Here is a 14,974-nt window from a genome sequence, read left to right on the forward strand (position 1 = left end):
GTTGTGCTTTTAGTGTTCTGGATGCTTGCCCACTTGGTTATTAGACTAATATTTCCTAATTCGTTTTGTATAAGCCATCAAAAACAATATTTAAGGAGTAATTACATTCAGTCTTTTCTGACTTGATAGGGATTTGAACTAGAGAGGTGAAAGTTTCTGTTTAGCATTCCCAAGCTCCTGAGCCATCTACTGGGAGGAGGGAATATGTGAAAAAGTGCCCCCTCATGAAGCTTTGTGGTAAAAACCTCCTCTCCAGCCCTTGTTAGGCCACAGATCCCGTCTGCTGCTGAAAACGATTTGCAGAAGGAAGCCAGATGGCAGTGGTATTGAGCTTTGCTTTGCTTTGGAGAGAAGGGTGCCTCCCCCTCCCCCAATAACATGTTCATTTATGAATGTGGGTTTTATATGCCTGATCTGATGTTATTCTTTTTAAAAAAAAATCTCCTTTTTTATAGTTTGCAAAAGTTACTGGTCATACCAAGAAGCGCACATTGAGCTTCAGGTAGCAGAGCACAGCAAATGTAAGAGTAAATTTCTAAAAGTGTGCATATAGATGTAGTTGCATTACTTCTTTTTATCGAATGGCTTGGTTGGCTTCCAGCGTATACCCCAAAAAGAAAAATAAACAAAACACATTTCCAGAGAGAAAACCTGTCAATCTTTACTAAAGAATATAACTTGTTTCTGGAACCTATTAAATCAGCTAGAAATTTGCCCCAGAGTATTTAGTGAATTACTGGGGGAAAGGTACATCAGACACACTTTACTCAATGGAATATGAATCAAATATTTGAATGTCTCATGAAGCTTAAATCAGATGCAAGAAATTAATTAAAAATGTCTGCAAATTAATTTGGTTGGGATTAACTATGCAGCTGTGTGTTGCAGAGCTGCACAACCCAGCAGGCCTTGGAGTTCACTGCTCAGGACTGAATTTTCCCCCCAGAGTTTCAGGTTCAAATTCTTTCATACATCGATACAAAATTACAAGCAAGATTACTTTTTTGTTGTAATTGTGTTGGCTTGCACCTGAAATGTGAGAGATCTAAGGCCCTGTAGTGAATATTTAAGGGATTGTATACAATTGTGGACAGCTTCAATAGAAGAGAGATCCATCCCAGAATATTCCAAAGCCCCATAATTAGGACACTCGTGTAAAACCAAGTTCAAGCCTGTGCTTTACATCAGGTAGGGGAGATTAGAACCTAGGTCTCTTATAGGCTAGGGAAGTGCTTTAACCACTGGGCTAAAGGTTACTATAGAGGCACACACACACTTCTTGTTGTGGGAGAAGTCCTATCTGGTAGGCAGCCTCTGAAAATTCCTACCAAATCAGGCGCTGCAAGTGAGCTAGGCAGGGCAGTGCTTAGTTTGGGCATCCTGTTGTGGGTTAGGCATGAGCTAGGTTCCCAGAAATCAGAATTTAGGTATCAGCACACATGCTCAGTGGCAGAAATTTAGGTGTCTTGATCAGTAGCAATTTAGGCACCTGAAGGGTAAGGCGGGCAGGGGCTGAAGATCTAAATTTTGTATATAGGTATATAAGTGGCAGTTAATCCCTTTGTGGATCTAGCCCTAAGTTATTTTAATTTCTAAGTATGCCAAATGGGATCTTCCAGTTGAGACCACACACAATGCACACATAGTACAAGGTTTATGGGATTATTAACTAGAACTTTGCTTCTTTCAAAATAATAAGATCCATCCCCTTGTGGTTATTCATTGTCTTTGCATGTTCAAGGGGATAGGTCTTATTATAACAAGAAGAGCTCATACTAAGCAGTTTCTTCTGAACACCCAGCACTGAATTCTAGCTGGCATAGTTGTCAACACAATGTTCCAGATTCCATCTTTTGCCACAAACTGCCTCCCAAGCACAATGTAAATAGAATAAGAATTAGGAAATGATGTTATTAACAAGCTGCATTTTTAACCACCATGGGGGATTTATTCAGGCTGCCTAGTGTGCCTTAGAACATGTGTTTTAATATAAATAGCTTGTGAGTTCTTTAAATATGCTGCATCCACCCCGTAGAAAACACAGCCAAGGCCTCAGCTGAAAGTCAGAACTGAAAATTAAAAAAATAACTTTAAGAACATAGACCAGATAATACATTGTGTTTTTTCTCCTAGTTTTAGTGTCAGTTTGTAGCCTTTAAAATGCAGATTTAGAAGAGACAGAAGGATGAACAACTCTGTTGTGCAGGTGGAAACAATTACAAGAATCAGGCTGGAATTTTAAAACTGATATTCCTCTCTCTACTTACCACATTAAAAAGTAGTTCAGAGTGCTTGGAATCTTTATGACTTGTAATATAAGTAAATATATCAGAAATATTCAGGATCATTTGGAATCTGCATGCACATGTTGCTAGATATATATATTTATTTTAATATTCACTATATATATATATATATATATATATGTAATATACATGAAGACCTATACACATATATATATGCTCAGATCTGTGTTTCACATCAACATCTACTGTATGCTTCACGAGGGAGACAAGACCCATGTGTTTTGCAGAAGCTTTTAAAGCTGTTTCATTTATTTTATTAGCCTTTAATGAATGTAATTAGAACCCAAGTAATTAAATGCAATTGTGCTCAGTATGTTCCTGTTGTAAATTGCCCTAAACAATGTGCATGGTGTGAACAAATTTGTGGGATTAATAGAGGATAGATAATGTTTTTGGATAGTATTTCACACTAAACGGCCGCAGAGAGAAACAAAGAAGCTGGCGCAGTGTCATTAATCTTAGTCAACTGGCAGCTCTGGTGTAATTTGCATGACTTAGGCAGTGACACAAGATGGGGGCTAGCTTGGGATGGGTGTTAGATCACTAGGATACGTATGCATTTATTTCCCTTTAGTGCTCTGATTTATAAGAAGAAGTTTACATGAAGAAATTGATAAAAACAAAGATGTAAATGGAATGTGTCTTAGATTAACAGAATTACTAGCAATACATTCGTAGTGATCCTTTGTTTTCATATTTAACATGTTGGTTCATGGGTATCAAAAAGCATTTGTGCATCCTTATCATCATAGAAAAAGGCAGATGTGCTGTGATTGGATAGGGTGTTGCCAGTGGAATAGGGTTTTCTTTCTTTTCTATATTTGGTGTTCACTGTTTCATAGCTTTAAAAATATCAGTGTACAGAAATTTTTAATTTTTTTTCTGGAAACCCTTGGATTTCTCTTATAACAATACCTCTTTGAGATACATTTTGAGTAGTACTCAGTAAATAAGTTTCCATTCTATATCCTGCTTTCTTGTATCTTTTATTCTAAAAATTATTGAAAGCACATTGCTTAATGTATTATGAGTAAAAGCAAAATTATTCGACAAAGGAAATAAAGTATCTATTACATTATAATATAGTAGTAAATTCTGTACAGGGCACTAGCGACTGCTATAGTTAATCGTCATAAGCATTTCCAAACACACTGGTTTGGTTACTCTTCATTTTCTTCAACTTTAACCTTTTGACATGGAATTTCCCAGGTTTGGATTCTGTCAACTGGAGAAAGTTTGGATAAAAATGTTTCAGCTGTTTTGGAATATGGGAAGAATGGGGGGAATTGTAATTTCTCCATTATTACCTAACATTTTTTTTCTTTTTCTCCTCTTCACAACTCTGGTAGCAAAACAGTTGGGGTAGAAATATAAAATTGGGATATTGTCCTCATTGTGAAGAAATAACAATCAGCTAAATCTGATTTTCACCTGACCTGGTTCTAACCATTTAAAATATTACTCGGCACATGTGCAACAGTACATTTTGCATTGAGTTTTCTGACTAAAGACCTGTTTCCTGCAAAAATGTATGCACATGAGTAGTCTGACTGAAGGTTTTTTCCCTAAGGTTGTAAAGTGCATAGGTAAAGACCATGTCACACTTGTGTACCAGGCCATACTATTGCTAACTTAGCTGTATAATGAAAAAGGTAACTAAGGCATGCAGTCAATATGGTGGGGATCTTGAAAAAAGCACTGTATCATTCATTGCAGATCATATAAGAAGAACAGTAAACGAGGCAGGGATTTAAAGTATCTGTGCATCATTTGATTGAAAAAAAAAAGTAGGAGACTGGCTTCCACCTGCAGACCTAGTTAGGGATATAGTGGAGAGCATTCTGAAGGTGTTTAGTGAAATAGTTTGCTGTGGTGGAATTCCCTATTTGCTGTATTTTCTGTTTCAGAAAAGCGAGAACATTTAATCAAAACAAATACGTTAAGTGAATTTTAAAATTGAATAGTTAAAGTATTCAAAAGTAAGGAAATAAAATTAGGATTGTATGTACAATGTTAACTCTGTATTTTGTGTAATGCATCGTGATAGAGTGTGTAATTTTACATGATCACATACAGTTCCTGAAATGTCATAGTGTCACATTTTGTTTTTCCTTAGGCCCCAGTCCTGAAGCACATGCTCATGTGCTTAACTTTGAGCAGACAAATAGTCCCTTTGACTTCAATTAAATTCAAATAAATTGATTAAAATTATTAAAGTTAAGCGCTTGCGAAAGTGCTTGCAGGGTCTTTGTAGTACCTTGCTACTCTGAATATGACAAGAGAAGCAGATTTCACTGAAATGTGAAAAGGACACGTTTGTGTACAAGATACTACAAATTAAATATAACCCAAAGACTAAGAGTGAAAATTTGGCCATCTAAATCTGCAGCTAAAATAGCATTGTAATTAAGTGCGACATCTCCTGAATTTTACCTAAAGAATGCAAAAATAAACATAATACATGGCTGCTGACTAAATTATTAAAATGTATGCCTCAAATAAAAGAGAATGTATCTGTAGTTTGTCAGTAAAGTTATACTGGATTCTTACATTAATAAAATTAGTGTAAGCATACAAGAATTTAAAACATTGCAAAATGCTACTACACATGTGCATATGAGGTTGTAGAAAAATTATGCCATTGTGCTATATTGTTTATGAACAGGTCATCAAAGGCCTTGGCATAATGTAAATACACAAGGGAGCAGAGTTAGGCTATGTGTACACTACAGCCTATGTCATCAAAATTTATGTCGCTCAGGGGTGTGAATATTCCATGCCCCTGAGTGACATAAATTTCACCAACATAAGCACTTGTATGCACAGAGCTATGCTGGAGGGAGAGCTTCTCTTGCTGACGTAGCTTTTGCCGCTCACAGAGGTGGTTTTATTATGCTGACGGGAGATCTCTCTCCCATCGGCATACAGCGTTTTCACCAGACATGCTGCAGCGGCGCAGATTTATCGTCCAGCTATGTCGTTGCAGTGCTGTACGCATAGCTAGCTTAAACTAGCAAGCTTACAGTGGCAGAGCTGTACCAATGCAGCTGCACCATTATAAGATCGTTCATGTGCTGATAAGAGAGAGCTCTCCCATCGACATAATAAAACCACCTCTGTGAGCGGCAGTAGTTATGTCGGCAGTAGGAGGTCTCCGACTGACATAGCACTGGGCACACTGCCACTTATGTCACTCAGGGCGGTGTTCTTTACATACCCGACATAAGTCGACATAAGTTTTGCGGACATAAGTGGTAGTGTAGACATGGTGTTGGTGGTGCTTGCATATGCTTAATTCTGTCATTTCCTCACTTCTTAGTGGTCAACCATGCAACCTTAACTTTCTCTTAATGTAGTTTCTTTGAGATTAAATGTATTGGAAACTACAGTAATTAAGGACATTTAAAAACTGAAATCCCTATTATTGATGACCTGATTGGCCTGCGAGCCCCAAGGCGCACAGTTTGAATTACAAACTTTGTAATATCAGTTTTATGCCAGTGTAACTTCAGTGAACCCATGTAGTTACAAAAGCTTAAAACTGTTGTAGTGAAGTAGAGAATCAGGCCTGACATTTATGCAGAGATTTGTTCTACACTTATTTTTCTCCTGATATGACTATCCATAGTGAGGAGTTCCAAATAACCTCCAGCTCAAACAAGCAATACTACTCTTCTGCATGCATACTTGTAATATTTTGCTTTTTAAGTGTTGGAGATATAGGCATGCTTGGATAGAGTAATTGGTAGTTCTGGATAACTTCATGCAAACTGATAACCTAGGAGAGGAAAAAATTGAACTAATTGAGCACTGTGCTATATATAGGGTGACCAGATGTCCCAATTTTGTAGGGACAGTCCCAATATTTGGGGCTTTGTTTTATATAGGTGACTATTACCCCCCACCCCCGTCCTGATTTTTCACCCTTGCTATCTGGTCACCCTAACTATATATCATAAGGATTTTACAATATCCTCTGCATTGCCCCATACCTTCTAGATTCACACTATATTTTTATGTTATATTTCACTTTCTTGTCTTCATGCAAATTCAGCACACTACAGAGCATTCTTATCAACCGTGTCTTAGCACAATATTTGAGTTATGGAGGAACACCTCAAATTAAAGCAAGACATGACACCTGAAATATAAGTAGACATTTAAGTACATTGCTGTCAGCTTGCATACTGTTGAACCAAAGTGACTTGTTCTTTTCTTCTCATTCCTCTGGCTGAAAAAGCTCCAGGATATTTTTCCCTCTTGTGGGAAAGTTATCACAGTTTCTTTGCTTACCAGGGAAATGTGCAAATCAACAATAGTAATTAATTAACAATTCATGAACATAGTTGACTCCTATTAATATTGACCTGAACACCACTGTTCAACATTTAAAGACCAAGGACAGTAATATTTATTATGAGGTCAGGCATATCGATATAACATTAAAATGAGTAATATTTTATACACTGCATAGCAATTATTATGTTAATGCACAGAATAGGACAGATGTACAGATGTGAGGTGAAAATAAAGTTCTGTGGAATATATATATTATTAAGCTACTAGAATATGAAGGGACAAAGAAAAAGATATAATGTAACTGGGATGGGAGTTCTGGGAGTGTGAGGTCACGCTGGTCTTTCCTGAATCAATTACCTGTATGGGACACATGTTCTCTTCCTTTTCTACCATCTCACATTTTTAAGTCACACCTTTCACATATGCATTGGAGAACCACATCAAAGTGGGCCATGAGACCCAGATTTTCTCTAACTTGTTTACTTCCAATGCAACTATTACTCAGACGTTTATAAGAATGATATAATTTCCCAATGTCTGTCTATCATAACTACTGAAGATGATGAACCTCTCAGTGTTCAGTTGCCCTGGCTATGTTTTTTGCACTTCAGTTGTCAACATTTTCCCATATTCTGTTACATGTATTTACTCTCTTTTTTGGGTAATGGTGTGTTTTTGTAAGAGTGAGAATGTAGAGGAGTGTTATAAGTAGAGAGGTGTCAAGGAGGCTGTATTTGGATCTAGATTTGGCCAGAGTCAGGAGTAATGCCAAACTGGAGCTAAAGTTTGAGTTCACTTTGATGATACCAAAATTTATGAGCTGTTCTCATGAGAGTTGCCATTCTGGGAAAATCCAAACTACATCTATTCCAGTTTTCGATCTGACCAAAACTATATTTTAGGTTTTACTCTGGATCTCACTGAAATTTCTTTTTGGGTAGATTAGGATTTGAAGTTCAATTTTGGGCCAATCTCTAGTTATAAATAAAGCTGTGAAAAAAAAATTTGATCAGTAGGTAATGTCATCCCTTTGTTACAGATAGAGAGACTGAGACCACTGGGACTTCCCAAGTGTACATACTAAATCAGTTCCAGAACCAGGATTAGAATTCAGGAACTCTCAGCTGTGTTCTTATTCTTCCAGACTCTTAACTGATATAAGATTTAGTTTCTCTTCCAAGGCATAACCACTAAGGCAGCTTTAAAGAGTTGCTTTGCCATGATACCCATAGCAAAGGAGACTCTCCTCCATTGTGTCAAGTATTAGGGGGTAGCCGTGTTAGTCTGTATCCACAAAAACAACAAGGAGTCCAGTGGCACCTTAAAGACTAACAGATTTATTTGGGCATAAGCTTTCATGGGTAAAAAACTCACTTCTTCAGATGCATGGAGTGAAAATTATTGGGAGTGGACTACATCCACCCTGATTGAATTGGCCCTGTCAGCACTGGTTTTCCACTTGTGAGGTAACTCCCTTCTCTTCATATGTCAGTATAATAATGCCTGCATCTGTAATTTTCACTCCATGCATCTGAAGAAGTGAGTTTTTTACCCACGAAAGCTTATGCCCAAATAAATCTGTTAGTCTTTAAGTTGCCACTGGACTCCTTGTTGTCTTCTCCATTGCGACACATTGGCTTTGCTGTAGGTACCATAGCAAGGAAAATTAAGCTGCCTTAGTGGTAATTAGAAGCATCCAGAATTGTCATTAATTAATATGTCAAATCTTTAACTGAATAATGATTGATGCTGGGTATTGCTGTATATGCCATTCATTGATACCAGGCTGTGGACCAAGTTCACCATTAGTATAAGCGGGAACAATTCTTTTGACGTTCACAGAGTTGTCACTTCACATTGGTGTGATTTGATCTTGAATCTCTGGAGCTCAGAATGATAGCATTATTACATGATGTTGTGCTTCAGAATTCATACAGGAGTGTATTTCTATTTAATTGTCATGTATAAGATGTTGTTATGTCTTTACAAACTGAAAAATTCCTATGTAATTTCATATAAATGGGAGGAGAATACTAGTAGGATGTTTTTAGTGCAGGGTCTTAAAACTCCGGAATCCATTCCCCTTTGATCTGAAAGAGCCTGAATCTGTGTACTTTCATAGCCTGCTGCAAGACATTCCTATTTTCCCAGTCTTTCCCTGAGAAGACTTGTTTGAGAATGGAAGAATGAAAATGTCGATGGGCTAGGAAGATTTTTGTGTGTGTGTGTTGGTATTAACAATTTTTTGTACTGTACACCAATTGTATGTGCACCTTGAGCAAAGGACAACTGTAATAAATCAATAAATTGTATTAAAATATATTGCACATTGTTGAATATTATCTGAATTCTAGTAATATCCACAAGGTGCTAAGCTGTATACACTTGCGTATACACACATACACACAGGAAGATAGATGATATTTACTCTTGTGCTACACAATGATTTGGGAAAACCTTATTAATTAGAGCCTTATTTTGTACAAAAGTAATTAGCACAAGTTTTGAAACAGCTTCCAATTCTTTCTTAAAACACTGTTCAGCAAGTAACAGCCCCATTGAAACACATTGAGGGAAAACATTTCAAAGGACATTTACATATCTCTGGTTTCAGAGTAACAGCCGTGTTAGTCTGTATTCGCAAAAAGAAAAGGAGTACTTGTGGCACCTTAGAGACTAACCAATTTATTTGAGCATAAGCTTTCTCTTTATGACCAAAGACTTTTTATGATACATAAGGGTTCAAAATATTGACAGTTTTTTCACAAAAAAGTGCTTTTTTTGTTGGAAATGTTTTTATAGTTCCAGAAACTAACAGTTCTACCTTCCTCATGAAGAAGCCTCTTTAAAATACTCTAATGGGAAAACACTTGCAGTTTGGTGTGCGCAGTGTTTACTTTCAAAAGGTCTGCTATAAAATACAGGCCTTTTCTTTTTTGTTGATATTAAATAATATTTCAACTGAAAACAAAAGGTTTGTACTCAATATAGAACACACAAGCACACTCTTTAATCTAGTAGATGACAGTGATTTAATTGGGGAAGAAAATGTAGGATCTATTGGAAATGTAAACCACAGTACAGTAATTCAAGCACTCTGTTTCATTATACTGAAATATTTAGAAATAAATATAAAATAAAATTAAGCTAATAAACAGTAATTCTATGTACTTCACCAGTTATAGAATACAACATTCATATTTATTTATTTTACAAACAGATATTCTGTTATAGCAAAACACTTCTGTTCAATAAACAATTTGGCCCAGATCCTCATTGAGGCTGAGGAATGAATAGCACAACTCAGCATGGGTAGGGAGGTGGATGCAAGGGCTGTGCCTTGAGCAGGTCCTCTGAGGTAATTTAGAGCAGCCTGAAGAAAGTAGGGAAATGCAAGCTATACCCTCTCTAATGGCCACGGGGAAGGAGGAGAAGGTGTAGGCATGTTATTGGTGGATTCCTTTATGCTGAGGTTCTCCTCCCTTGGATAGCTATGTTGGCTTAGGGCACTTTGTTGCAGTGGTGCAATGCAAAACAGCCAAAATGCTGGGGATAAAATGAGCCATATAATGCTACTTGTTCAGCATGACTTTTGATGACATTACAAAAGTATGTGAAAATAATAATATTCAATTACATTTTTCTGTGATAATTTACCTTTTGCAGTATTACTATGCTGACTTCAATCTTTTCCTTGTGTAAAAAACAAAACATGGAGACAATATTTAAAATATTTCAAAACTGTCACCAAATATTGTAATTCTACTTAACTTTATGGCTTCATGGGCAAATTCTTCTCTGTTGTATATACGTAACTCTATTGCCTTCAACTTACAGCGGAACTTGACTCAATAAATATAACACTCAGTAGCGTACAGTGTGCTCCACGGTACATTGGTTTGAAACATTGCTCTGTTGCTGTGTTGCCAAATTTGTCACAAGTTCAAATGTTGGAATTCAATTTTAGTGTCAAATGTTATACATGGTCCTAATCTTTCAGCCTTCAGCACTTTTGATTAAGTACATTAGGAATGAAAATTAAGCCTTATGCAGAGCAGTGGTTCTCCAACTTTTTCATTCTGCAGACCGCTGTGTCCCTTCCTTCCAGTCACCTTCCCTGACATTCTTTGTTCTCATACTTCTGTGGGAAGAGCTTGATCCAGTGCCCACTGGAATCAATGGGAGTCTTTCCATTGACTGAGGTATTCAATAGACCAAGCAATAAGGGTAAAGTTTCTAGTCCATTAAACCACTGATGTACAGAATCATTTTATAAGACTTTTTGCAATTACTTCACCATGGCATGCAGACTCCAAAAGATATTTTGGCTGAAGGTTCTTTATTTCCATAAATCAAAAAGATTCTCACTTCCTCCTTTTAAATGGCTTTATATGCAGTCTTTATATTCAGATTGATGGCATCAGTTTACTGTTAGCATTTCTTTTTTGACAAATATGTTTGAAATTTTTCTTTCTTTCTTTCTTTCTTTCTTTCTTTCTTTCTTTCTTTCTTTCATTGAGCATGCTTGAAATATAGAGTGGACATTTGTGGGTACCCTCACTTTTAAACAGTGTGCTTTGTTTGCTACCAATCTTTTATATCCTGGAGGCACTTTCCTATTATCAAATAGGTTTGGTGTCTTGGTCTCATGATGATTAACCATGGTTGCCCAACAATGACTTGATATGTTTAAAATATAATTTCTAATTTTAAGATGTTCATATATACTTCATTGTATCAGGAAAAATATCCGTTAGAGGCCATCTTCCTACCCAACATAATGCAATGGAGAAGAGAAATTAATTTCATGATTCAAAGTAACTGTGAATAAAATACAACCTAAAAAGGATTTTTCTGGTGGTATAGTGCACCTTGAAAAAAATTAATTGAAATTAATTGTCATAGGAGATATAGAGTGAAATACTATACCTATATTTGTAAAAAGGCTGGATGGTTTTCTAACTAATAATGACTTTTGTAATCATGCATGCTAAGATAAGGCCACTTAAATTTCATGCTTCAAGGTGGCAAGTTGATAGTTTGCAGGGGTTAGGAAGAAATTTTCTCCCTTTATTCAGAATTGCACAATTCATTAGGTGCATTATTGGATTTTTTGTATTGGCAGGGGTTTTGATGGTTTGTTTGTTTTGTCCTCAGGCAGACACCTCTTCTGGAGAAAGGGTACCAAAACTGAAGGACTAGTGGCTTAATATGTGATGGCAAATCCCTGCTCCATGGTCCCTGTATATTTTTAAAAAATTAACATTGTGTATCCTATCTTGCAACAAGATCAAAAAAAGTTAAATAGGATTGTGTTTCACAGGATACAAATAGTCTTAAAAAAATCTCCTGTTCTGTACAAGTCTAAAGACATTTTTTTTCTTTATTCCTCAGAGGTGTGGTTTTCAAAATGGCAAAATAATTAGTTCTGTTACCATCATGGAGAAAATAGATACAATTTTGCAAATAAAGTTGAAAGTATGTAATTATATTTAAAAAAAGCAAGCATTGTGTTTCATTTTATTTATTCATATATTTGTTTTTTGGACTACCAATAAATAGATCCAGTGATCAGGAACTATTTATTAATGTTCTCCTCAATTGATACTTCCAGTGGTGCCAAATCACCGTGTGTCATTTTTGAAACAAACTACTCAGTTCTGTGCTTTAAAAAAAAAACCAGCAAAAAAACCTTTCTTTTGTCACCCTAATAAATGTGCCCTTTCTAAATTCTTCCTTTTCTTGCTTTTAGAAGAATGAAAAGACTAAAAAGACTATTCTTGTAATTAAAAGTCATTTTTATATAACCTTAGAAGATTGTTTCTAGAAATCAAAACATCTTTATGGTCCCATTTCTAAGGAAAGAAAGACAAGTGACTGGGATCCTGTACACTTTACTGTAGTCTACATTAATTACCTTCTATTAAAAAATGACAAAGACCTTTTTGAAAGGGAATCTGGCACTCTTTCCACAGAAATGATGGCAGACACCCTACTCTCTGCTGATTTCTTGACACTTCTAATTACCTGTATTCATTTGAAATCGTTTCCTTTGTAGTGAGTTATTGGCATGATTTTCAGAGAACAAGAGGAAAATGGAAAACATTTTAGCAAGTTAAGAAAAAAAAATCAACAGTATCATTGTTTGCAGCTTTTGTTGAAACTACCTACGTGAGTCATTTGAGGGACATGAAGGTAAATGAAAGGTTATACTTTGCCCTGCACGTTGTTGCTGGTATTTGTAATGTCAATAACAGTAGAAGGTTGTCAGGAAACTGGAGAGATAAAGGTCAATAGCAATGACAAATATATCATTGTATGTGTGTGAATATGCAATATCAGCTTAATCTGATGGTGGAGATTTTCACACCGTGGAAATATCAATCAGGTGCTGTATCTAATCCATCCATTGTTTTCTGCACATAGAATTAAATGGGAGATCAGTAGATTTAAATTCACACATTTAAGTGCTTTTATTACAGTTTACATATGTATTCTGTATTTAGTGCAGAAAAACAATAAAATTATCTCAAAACACATTTTTCCTTAAATCAAAGAGTTAACAAGAATAAAAATATGTATTTCAAAATAAGGGATTTGGCTTGTCCTCTCATTTTCTGTAGGAAAATGCCATTGTTTTCATCATGTTGTAAGTTAAATTAAATATTAATCATGCTTTTCAAAATATTTTGCAGAAATAGAGTGGGGATAATGGTGAAAATAATCCCATCAAGAATCCCCCTCCTGTGGTTTTTTGACATGTTAGTGTATGTGGCCATTTATTATTTTATTCACAAATGAAATGCACAGCAGCTCACTTGAGTGGTTCTTACATGAATAGATGTATTTAAAATATTTTTTCATCTGCTGTATCAAAGATATAAACCATAATGCATAAATACAATCATAAACCTTCAATGAAATAAATAAAATGAATGTATTCAAGGAATAATTCTGTTAAAAGAATTAGCATACAGTATCCCCAAAAGTAAAATGCAGTAGATTTGGCCAGTTGTAAAGAGGCATCTCTGTTAAATGAATATTTTTTCTGCAGATCTGGGAGGACACTTTTCTACATATTTTAAAGCTTCAGTCCTGCAATACACTTTACATGTGAACCACTGAACACTGACATCGGTGGAGCTTCGTGCAGCTGCAGGTTTCTGCCCACACAGTGCCCCCATAGGACTGGAGTCTAAATATCTACAAACTTGGGCCCTGATTCAGAAAAGCATCTCTTGTGGTCTTCCTTCAATAGACTTTAACTTGTGCTTATCTGCTGTCCTGAATAGACAGACTTAAGCATGTGGTTAAGGACCTCTCTGAACCAGCGTCTTCGGACTTGATCCTGCAGACTGTTAAGTATGTGATCCTTGGTGTTCCAAATTTACTTATAGCTTTTAAATTTTGAAAGGCTTCCTGTTTTCTGGTTACGTAGTCTTTTAATTTTGTATTGTATTGGCGCCTCGAGACAATGCCGTTAAGTCAAAAATCATCACAGCAGTATGCTGTTTTTAGGGTTAATCAAACTCTCTGACCCTTATGGCCACCTTACATATACACATGTGAGATGTAGAAGGGGGAAAGAATCTGCATTAGAAAGACACAGAACAGTGGTAGGAAAAAGAGCTCAGAATGAAAGTCTGGAGACGGCCTTGGGGTGGCACAGTTAGCGGGAACGCTAATGAAGACAGAGAGGGCCTTCAGGAGCACAAAATGACTTGGAGGAGGAAAGCAGAGAGAGATGGTAGAGACAACAGAAATAGAAGAGAGGGAGGTATTAGATAGTAAAGAAAGACTTGTCTTTAGTAGAGGGAGAAGAGGTGGGAAGAGAACAGAAGAAAGGGGCCATGGGAGCCAGGAGAGAAATGAGAAAAGATCAGATCCTGGAATCCTACTGTATAGAGAGAGATGAAGCCCAAGTAAAATGTTACCAAAAAAAAAAAAAGCCCTGAAAACAGGCGGATAGATAAATGAAGTAAAATATTGTCATTGATAGATCCAAACTTTGGAGATCCATCCATCTGAGACAGCTGTAAGCCTGACACTTTTTATTATGCTACAAGATATAAAACAACATAGTTAGAATAAGATGTTCTTGAATTATAAGTACGTTCCAATGACTACATAATGATTTCAGGTTTTTTGAACTGTCTTCCGTTTTGCAGAACATTATAACATTTTGCAAAACACTAGAACTTGGAACCTTTTATATCCCTTTTCTGATTTTGCTGTGTACCAAGACAGCATTTCTTACAATTGCTCCTAGAATTATGAAGACCTCATCAAAACACAATAACTCACAAAACTGAACACTTTTGGTTTGGGGTTTTAAGCCTTGATCTCTTTACCGATATAGTGGCTAGTCC

At 36.2% G+C, this 14,974-nt stretch overlaps 1 long non-coding RNA gene across 2 annotated transcripts in view; it reads left to right on the forward strand.

Annotated features, from left to right (window-relative positions):
* Positions 1–14,667, forward strand: part of LOC122466182 — a 63,453-nt gene extending 48,786 nt beyond the window's left edge. The window contains exon 3 of one of the 2 annotated variants that reach the window (XR_006291512.1): positions 13,660–14,667. This is a non-coding gene — a long non-coding RNA (uncharacterized LOC122466182). Of the gene's footprint in view, positions 1–11,762; positions 12,446–13,659 lie in introns of those variants that run through there. The other variant, XR_006291511.1, reaches the window with a different exon arrangement.
* Positions 14,668–14,974: the final 307 nt, after the last annotated feature.

The sequence above is a fragment of the Chelonia mydas genome, chromosome 6 (assembly GCF_015237465.2).
Source record: "Chelonia mydas isolate rCheMyd1 chromosome 6, rCheMyd1.pri.v2, whole genome shotgun sequence".
Taxonomy (NCBI): Eukaryota; Metazoa; Chordata; order Testudines; family Cheloniidae; genus Chelonia; species Chelonia mydas.